This window comes from Myripristis murdjan, chromosome 16 (assembly GCF_902150065.1).
Source record: "Myripristis murdjan chromosome 16, fMyrMur1.1, whole genome shotgun sequence".
Classification (NCBI taxonomy): domain Eukaryota; kingdom Metazoa; phylum Chordata; class Actinopteri; order Holocentriformes; family Holocentridae; genus Myripristis; species Myripristis murdjan.
In genome coordinates this window covers 30737503-30747081 of record NC_043995.1, presented here as the reverse complement: position 1 = coordinate 30747081, position 9579 = coordinate 30737503, and positions in this window count along the sequence as shown.

Genomic DNA, 9579 nt, shown 5'->3' with positions numbered 1-9579 from the left:
ATGTTTGGCAATTTGAGGTAAAAATTAAAATACAATAAAAATGAACTCATACACACATAGACAGGGCCCTCAAGTTATGAACTGAGTTCAGAGTGAGATTTTGGAGGCGGCGGGTTGGGGAGGAGGCGAGGGGGGACCGGACGAGCAGCCGATTCAACATGTGTAATAATAATAATAGTAATAATAGGCGCAAAAGCTTCTGCGTGTGTTTGTCAGGGTCATAATAGCCAAGCAGACCAAACATAGCCTAGACTGTATTTTCAATAATGAAAATACAGTCAAATATAAAAATACAGAATCCTCTAGATGTTCCACTGTTACAAAAAATAGCGGCGCAACTTGGTCGGCGTTCTGGTAATTTCTCTGCGCGAGAAATACAAGGTTTGGCCTGTGAATGGGTTGAAATGCGTGTGTCTCATGCCCAATGCGTGAGACTTGAGAGCCCTGCATAGAATATGGTTAAGAATTCATGAGCTTTACTTGCAGAGATGTTGAACACAGTGATCAGGTTGGGAGGTTACAGATTACATTTTAACATTTTAACAGTGATGTGATCACAGGAAAAGACAATTCTTCACTAAATCAACAAAATAAACATTGTCATTAGAATACAAACTGCTTCAAACAATGTTGGCTGAAGCCACCTGTGTTGGAAATGATGTGAATGACAGTATTTCAAGTACAGCTCTGCAATAAAATTCTCTTTTACAGGAAATGATTATGCAAAGAAAACCAAGCAATTTTAACTGAAATTCTCCATGTTTTGTTCATGAGTATGAGCAATCCAGCTGATTTCTCTACCGGTGGATTCAATAATCACAACACACTCAGCAGTGTCTAAACAGACAGAGCCTTCATTTCACAGATCCATTGGGTTTTGTCAGCACAGTTCCCAGCTATCCATCCCTTAGGTGAGATCCATTGGACAGAAGCTGCACAGTCCGTGTGGTCAGAAGGTTGGGTGATCCAGTAGCTGATGGAAGAACATGGTGGTTAGAAAACTGTTGACAGATTTTATGAGTCATGGTTTTTAGAAATGTGTCTTACCTTTCAGTCAGATCACTTCCATCGACCCACTTCCAGACCCCACTTGCTCTTCTCAAGCCAATCCAGTAGCTGTATGGTCTGCTTTGACTGGACCTGAGGCTGATTCCACATATGAATTCCTGATGAATAATCAGAGATGTTTCAATACCACATTAAAATGGACACATTGTGACTTTTGGACTCTTTTTTTTTTTTTTTTTTTTTTACTGTATCAAGCTCAGTTTTTGACATTGACGCTCCTCTCTGTTCCTGTCATGTTCCCTTTACCTGCTCCTGTCCATTTTCTATCACAACCAAATCTGCATTCCTCTGCCTGCAGTCTTCTCCAGCTTCTTCCCAGGTTTTCATTTCATGATAATTATTTGTTGTTATAACCAGATAACAGCTGGACTTGGACGGGGAGAGAAGCCAGCCCTCCTGACAAGGATTACACCGTCTCTCTGAGAGAAATAAGAGAGACAAATCAACAAACACGATCACTGATTTGTGATTTCAGTATTATCACTATGATCATAAAATCATTTTTGTGACCATGCTGAGGTGGTGTTCAGATGACCTTCCTTGTCTCCTGTTTTGGGGCAGTAGGCATCAAGGATCCTCTGTGTCCGAGTCAAGCTGAGCTCAGTCCTCTCTCTCCTCAGCTTCTCCACTTGTCTCTCTAAGGCGCTCTTCTCCATCTGCAGCTGCTGACTTTCTGAAGTCAGGATGCTGTTGTTTTGTCTCAGGTCACCAATGAGGACCGTCTGATCGCTGAGAACCCTCCTCAAGCTGTCATTGGCTGAGCTGAGGCACAGTAAGTTCTGACTGGCTGCTACTGCAGCTGTGTGGTTTTCTCTCAGCTTGGCCATATTGTCAGAAATGAGCGAGGTAACTGCAGAGAAGGACACAGAAACATCTCAGCTGTCAAATCAGCCACAAAATAAGAATCTGTTGTACTGTCACTGTGGAACATGGTATTACAAATCATTTCAGTTCAACTGGCCTTCATGTAAAGCTTATCATAACTTTTGACGCTCCGAATCCAACATCCCTTTATTTTACAGACCAACTGTAAAGCTGACAGGACTGCATCTAAATATGAATTAGGACAATATGTCCTGTTTCTGTGACAGAATAAATGTTGGGTCAATACTCACAGTAGAAACGAAGGGCCATGATGACTAAGAACATCAGCCAACACACCGATACCAGTGGAAAAGACGGAGAGAAGGAGGGAGTCTTCTCATCTAGCAGAGACAAAGAGTCCAGTCAGATCACCTTAACAGCTGATAGAAAACACTTTGATGTGAATCAATTTTCTTTAGCATTAAACACACATCCTTTGAAATATCCCACATATTGTGTTCAACTCTTACGTTTACCCCAAATGTCATCTTTTTATAGAATCATAATCATAATCATGTGGACTTGAAAATTTACCTGAAAAGTTTGGATTTTTGTCAGCAGTGTGTTCCACTGCATGAACAGAGTCCTCCCCTTCCTCAACTGTCTCTGACAAACCATACATGATTAAACATTAAACATCAGAAATATTTGTTGTACTTTGGTACCTTCATCATTCAAACACGGAAGCGTTTGAATCACAGAATCAGTCAGATTAGTGGTAAATCATCTGATTTTGTGTTCAAGGTGAGAACTTGTGCAGATTAGATGTAGAGAGCGTCTTACCTGCAGACAGATAAACATTTGGATTTTTGAAAAGAACGGCCTGCGCGTTTGGTTTTCTGTTCATCCTGCTCACATCAGAGGATCGCCAACAGTCTGATAGGAAGCTTACAAGTTAATTCTTTATGTTGAGGGTGTGTCAGTGTGTTATTTTTCACGGAAATTGCTCAGTTATTTTTAACTTGTGATTTGAGGTTTTGTCAGTCGTGTTCAGGTGAAGAAGATGAGCTCATTTCCGTGGTTTCTCGCAAGTTGTTAAGCCTTGTTTTTGTGACTCCTGCATCTTGTGTTGGTGCTGAAGTTGTGAACTCTCCGTGAATTCAAGCATGCCCCTTTTTTTACACAAATTCAGGGAAACACCAACATAAAGCCTCTTACAGTAAGGTGTGTGGCCACCAGGAGCCTCCCTAGCAGCTTCAATGCTGTTCAATGCCCAAAAGTGGAGCGGACTCAGAGGGAAATTATGCTCTGATCCTTATCAGTCATATATCTGCTTAAGTGTACCATTAAAATCATGTAGCCACTTTTATTCTATATTCATGTATATACTGTGTTTGCGTTTTGTTATGCAAACTTTTTCCAGTGTGTAGTTCAATGTGTGTGTGTTTGTGTGTGTGTTGGTGTGCAGGAAACACTCCCAGGCTGCATTGACCTTGCTGCTGAGTTGAGGTGTTTCTTTGAACTCATCACACTCACCACTTTGTATCTAATGAGCTGATGAGGAGACAGGAAGGCCTTGTTTTCTACTCGGCGACAATCCTAACCAGTCAGAGTTTAACCAAACCAAATGACATGTGACCAGGAGGTGTAAAGGCTAAAAGCTAAAAATGTCTAAATAAGAAGAAAAGCTCACCTAATAAGGATGGTCTCTCAGAATAAAAGAAGCAGCCGCTGCTGGCAGGTTTGTAGATTCTGGTTCTGAAACGGGAGGTGGCGTCCACATTGCCAAACTAACAACCAAAACAGATACAAGAGTAGCCACCACCGGGCCATCTCTGCTACACTTCTCCCCTCCCCTCCACCACCACCACCACCACCACCTAGGCCTGGCTCACTTTTTCCACTACCAGCAGCTAAAGAAACGGATGGCAGGTGTGCATCTGTTAGCGACAGCCTTTCTCCCAACCCTCATCTTGGAGAATCCAGCAGTGTAACTCCACACGACCTCGGGGTTGATGAACCCAAACAGCTCCTCCTGGATCGTTTTCCAGTTCAGCTCTTTTCAGGGAAGAAATGCACTTTCAGCAGCGCATGGTACCAAAACAGAGCCTGGCTTGAGTTCTCTGTGAAAGGCAATGCTGCGTACTGTTTCCCTTATAGACACTTCAGAGCTCATGCATCTTTTCAGTGAATGTTTGCAAATCTCGAGCAGGCCTGACAGTCGATGAGAGAGAGAGCAGAAGAAACGCTGCCATAGTTCTGATTGATGTGTGGCGCTGTCCACGGTGCTGATGCATCTGTCACCATGTGGCTGTTTGGTGAATTTGTTTTGCACTAATAAATAAATTAGGCCTCAGACTGTTTGTGTGTGAACTGTAAGGTTTAATGGGTTCAGACCACATGACTTTAGTAGGCCAGCCTATACTGTGCCATTCTTGTAATAGGCTGCACTATCGGGGCGAGATAATTCATAGTGACTGAACCGAATTGTCATATGTCATCATTAAAATATGAAGTAAATGAGAATGTCATTTGATTGTAGTGTTTGGGCATATTCATACTGATAACAGATTCATGCTGTATGGTAAACTATAGAGTATGAATCCGTCATCGCATTAAAAAGTCCGGAAAAAAATGGCTGTGACTTTTGGGGCCCGCCCATAAAAACCAAATGCCCAATCAGCGAGTTTCCTCTGGCGCCTGGTCTGGTTTGGTATTGAGCTCACAGTGGTGCTGTTGGACTGGACTGCATTTTATTGAAAGCTGTTTCCACTATTCTGTCCCTCCTCATGTATCTAAACATGGGGGTCAACAAAATTAGAAAAAAAACTCTCAATATATTGTAGTCCAGTACAAGGCCTCTGCAAACTACAACCTGAATAGCAAAAACAGAATTTACACATTCTCCACAATGTCATCAAAAACTAAACATTATGAATTTTGTGAAAAGGTTGAATTTATGGCAAAGCTATTGCACTGAACTGCATTAGATTATAAGGGTGGACCTGATAAATTGGTATAGGTTATAGGTATAGTATAGGTTTATAACATATATGAAACACCCATAGTAAAATTTATACTATGGGCAGCCAGTGTGGGTCAAAATGCCACAAACTACTTATTTATTACCATACAGGTCAAAACATGAAGGCCATAAAATAAATAAATAAATAAATAAATAAAAATGGAAACCTCTTGCTGCAGTGGTGGGGTGCTCCAGTCAAGCCAGTGCACAGGAAGTAAGCTGTGCTAAAACCAAAACTGAGAAAACACCCCCACCCCCCCAACAGAAAACCACTCACCAAAACCAGAAGCAGAGCCACAGCAAACCTTCAGCTCACACTGCACCAGGCACTGTTGGAGCTGCAGGCCAACAGCAGCCACAGCACTAAAAGATAAAACTGTGAATTAAAACTACACTGAATCTCCTACAAAATCAGTAAAACAATGAACGTCAATCACAACTGAATTTAAATTAAATTCTGGAGGCTCATGAAGACCTTACGAAGACACGTTTTGCCCCATGATGTACACTTTTCCAGGGTTTTATTTTAACTGCTGATATCCCTAGCATGATGTATTTGTGGTTTTGAGTACCTGTGGTCTGCTAAATATAGTTTTACAGCTCCCCTTTCTTGCCTTTATCCCGGAGCTCTGTCAGCATGGTTCATTTAGCCAATCAGAAGAGAAAATCAGCCCCTCTCCACTGATTGGCTGACTGTTTTCTGAGTGACATATGGTCGAGCCAATCAACCGACGTCAATGCGCAATGCATTCTGGGACGTAAACAATAGAGCTAGAGAAAAACGGAGCCAACGAGATACAGTAACTATTTGAAAACTTGTCGAAAGCAAGTTATCATCTTATGTAAGACTGTCATGGCTACCACCAAGCGTGATGCTATACAACTGTACGTACTTGAGCCCAATTCCGATCCCAAACCACAGACAAAGCCGGCATTGTGTTGCTATGGTGATGGCAACGAGCATGGACGCAGCGGCCTTGTCAGCCAGCCAACTGGAGCTTATCATGTTTTCTAGACATTGTGTTTCCCCAAAATTGAATAAATACCACACATAGCAACACAAAACTGCTGTTCATCATGCTGTTACTAGAATATCCGCTGGAATTTTTTTTTTTTCATGGACTGATTGTTATACTTCTGCCGACTTCTCAGTCATTTTTAAGCTAACAGCTGCAGTGACATTGACTCACCAACACAGCTGATATGTATCTACAACCAACTTATATTAACAGTTATATTTAAATACAGGCTACTGCTTTCCAGTGTCGGTGCCAGAACAAACATCTATCTTTTAATAAACTCACCGGCAGATGTTTTATTTCATCTGGGGGTGTGTCACTCCAATTTAACATCAGCTCCGATTAATGTGGCTAAGCAGCAAAAGTAACAGTAAGCAGTCACATTAAGGCTGAACAGAGTTATATCATTTCAACCCCACCTTTTGCGGGCTTTTGCTAATCACCTTTTCAGGCTATTATCAATTTACCTCTGAAATAAAGACGACAGTTTTCACAGATGTGTTGATTTACTAAATGTTCATTTCAATGTACAGATGCAAACAAATTGACATTGATTAAATCAATGGCCTAGGAAACTCATAAAGACTAAACAAATTAATAACGATTAATGGGCTAATTAATAACTGATAACATTAACGCATTAATATCAAGAACAAAGTTATAGCCGCACATCTCTGTGGAAAATCTGACAGGTACTGTCTGTGGTGCTGAACCTGCCTCAGCGGATACTTTCCGTGTTGCTGACTCTGCCTCAGCAGGTGCTGTCCTTGTGGCTGAATCCGCTGAGATGGGTACTGTCCGTGGTGCTGACTCTGCCTCAGCAGGTACTGTCCTTGGTGCTGAATCAGCCTCAGCAGGTACTGTCCGTGCTGCTGACTCTGCTGAGGCATTTCATCCTCTTTATCATAGAAATTAAAGCTGCATAAAATCCACGGAGGGTCTTGTTTAGCTTTTCTTTCCTTAGAGCTGAGAAATCAGCTGTTTGCCCGGTGTTTGTCAGGTAGTCTTGTAGACATTTGACGGCCCAAGATGTTGACCGGCCGTACTGGCTTCATTTCCTGACCACTCCAGCTGATCCAGCTCTACACTCATCAGTCTCGCGTATCTCGGCCTTTTGTCTTGTCTTCCTCGTTCAGCCATTTATCCAAACTTAGGCTGCCAAATAAATCAAAATTGACAACAAAATGGTCCATTATGAAGGCTAACAAAGCTGACAGCGGCTTTTGATGCGGGTTTCAGTGAAACGTTTCATGTTGCCATGGAAACCACACAGACTAGGGATATAAAATATAGGTGGAGTAATATTTTCGGTGATGAGGTATTTTTCATTTTTCATGGCTAGCTGTGCTGTCATGCTCATTTGAGCACATTCTAAACGTCTGATTGACCAATGAGATTGCTCGGTCGGATCTACGTGTTGTATAATAGATATTTCATATGCGTTCACTATGCAGTTTGAGTTCTTCTGCGTTAATTGACTCTTGGCCATGCCAAGGACCCCACCACACGTGTCTGTCCTTCTGTCTGTCTGTCTGTCTGTCTATCTATCTATCTATACAGACAGACAGACACACAGACAGACAGACAGACAGATAGATAGATAGATACACTACCAGTCAAAAGTTTGGACACACATTCTCATTCAATGTTTTTTCTTTATTTTTACTACTTTCTACATTGGAGACACGTACTGAAGACATCAAATATATGAAGCAAGATATATGGAATTATGTAACAAAGAAAAAAATGTTAAATAACTCTAAATATGTTTTATATTTTAGATTCCTCAAAGTAGCCACCCTTTGCTTTGTTGACAGCGCTGCAAACCCTTGGCCTTTTCTCAGTGAGCTTCATGATGTAGTCACTTGAGATGGTTTTCACTTCAGAGGTGTGTCTTGTCAGGGTTCATTTGTGGAATTTCTTGCCTTCTTAACAGGATTGGGACCATCAGTTGTGTTGTGCAGAAGTCAGGTTGGTACACAGCTATAACAGCCCTATTTGACAACTGTTAGAATTCATATTATGGCAAGAACCAATCAGCTAAATAAAGAGAAACGACAGTCTATCATTACTTTAAAAACTGAAGGTCAGTCAGTCCGGAAAATTGCAAAAACTTGTGTCCCCAAAAAGAATGTGTCCCCAAGGGCAGTCACAAAAACTATCAAGGGCTACAATGAAACTGGCTCACATGAGGAACCCCCCAGGAAAGGAAGACGTAGGGCCCTATCTTGCGCCAGACTCCCTAAACCCGCTATTTGCGGATTTAGGATTTAGGAAGAGGCGTTCCCCCGTAAAAGTTGCTATCTTGTGCACCTCCCGCTATCCGCAAAACACCTGCGCTACCCGCTATATTATGCATAGGTGTGTTTTGGGCATTACGCCAGTTAAACCAATCAGTGTGCCAGGTGCCATTGCCTTTAAGGGCAGGATGCGCTATCCTAAATCCTAAATCCTAAACCCGCGATGGAGAGAAGGAGGTAGATTTTCTCAGGGCTTCTACTGAGGCTAAAGCAAGTTGGCTTTATATACATATTATATATTATATTATAGGCGAGTTCATTCGGGAGGTGGAGCCACATGTGTCCAAGTGGACGTGTCACAAGGTTGTACTGATTGAGTAAAATCCCCGGGCCACACCACAGACACACAAGAGGCAGAGGTGGAACTATGTGTAAACTAATTTATTGACAAGGTAGATTAGGCAAATAAAATATTAAAAATAAAAATATAGCACAGCTGCTGGCTTATGATAAAACAATAAAACGTGCTGGCGTAAGTGTCCAATTAAAACATTCTTTCCTCTAAACAGTCTATATGAGTAATATACTCAGTCCATTCCGGCGGCGTCCCGATATCAGTCCAACCGTGTAGTCGCGAGGCTCCGTCGAGGCGCGCATTGAAGCCGCCTGGGCGCGCTCTCGTAACAGCCCAAACTTTAGGGATAGCGGATAGCGGGTGGTGCGCAAGATAGCAACTTTAGGGATAGCGCATGAAACACTCCCACGGACACACCTCCAGGCGCAAATGACGGAGTCGGCATAACGGATAGCGGGTAGCGGGTGGCGCAAGATACCGTTTAGGGATAGCGGAAGTTCCTAAATCCGCAATTTGCGGGTAGCGGGTAGTGGCAGCGGATAGCGGGTGGCACAAGATAGGGCCCCAAGAGTCACCTCTGCTGCTGAGGATAAATTCATCTGCGTACCCAACCTTAGAAATCGCAAGTTAACAGCACCTCAGATTAGAGCCCAGATAAATGCCACACAGAGTTCTAGTGGCAGACACATCTCTACATCAACTGTGCAGAGGAGACTGTGCAAATCAGGCTTTTATGGTCAAATAGCTGCTAGGAAACCACTTCTAAGGAAAAGCAACAAGCACAAGAAGAAACACAAGGAATGTCCATTCCTTGTGTTCCTCGGCCCAAACAAAGTGGAAATCTGTGCTTTGGTCTGATGAGTCCAAATTTGAGATCTTTGGTTCCACCCGTCGTGTCTTTGTGCGACGCAGAAAAGGTGAACGGATGGTCTCTAAATGCATGGTTCCCACCGTGAAGCATGGAGGAGGAGGTGTGATGGTCTGGGGGTGCTTTGCTGGTGACATTGTTGGGGATTCATTCAAAAATGAGATGGACCGCAAAGTGAAGGCAAAAGGGCCAACAAGTGC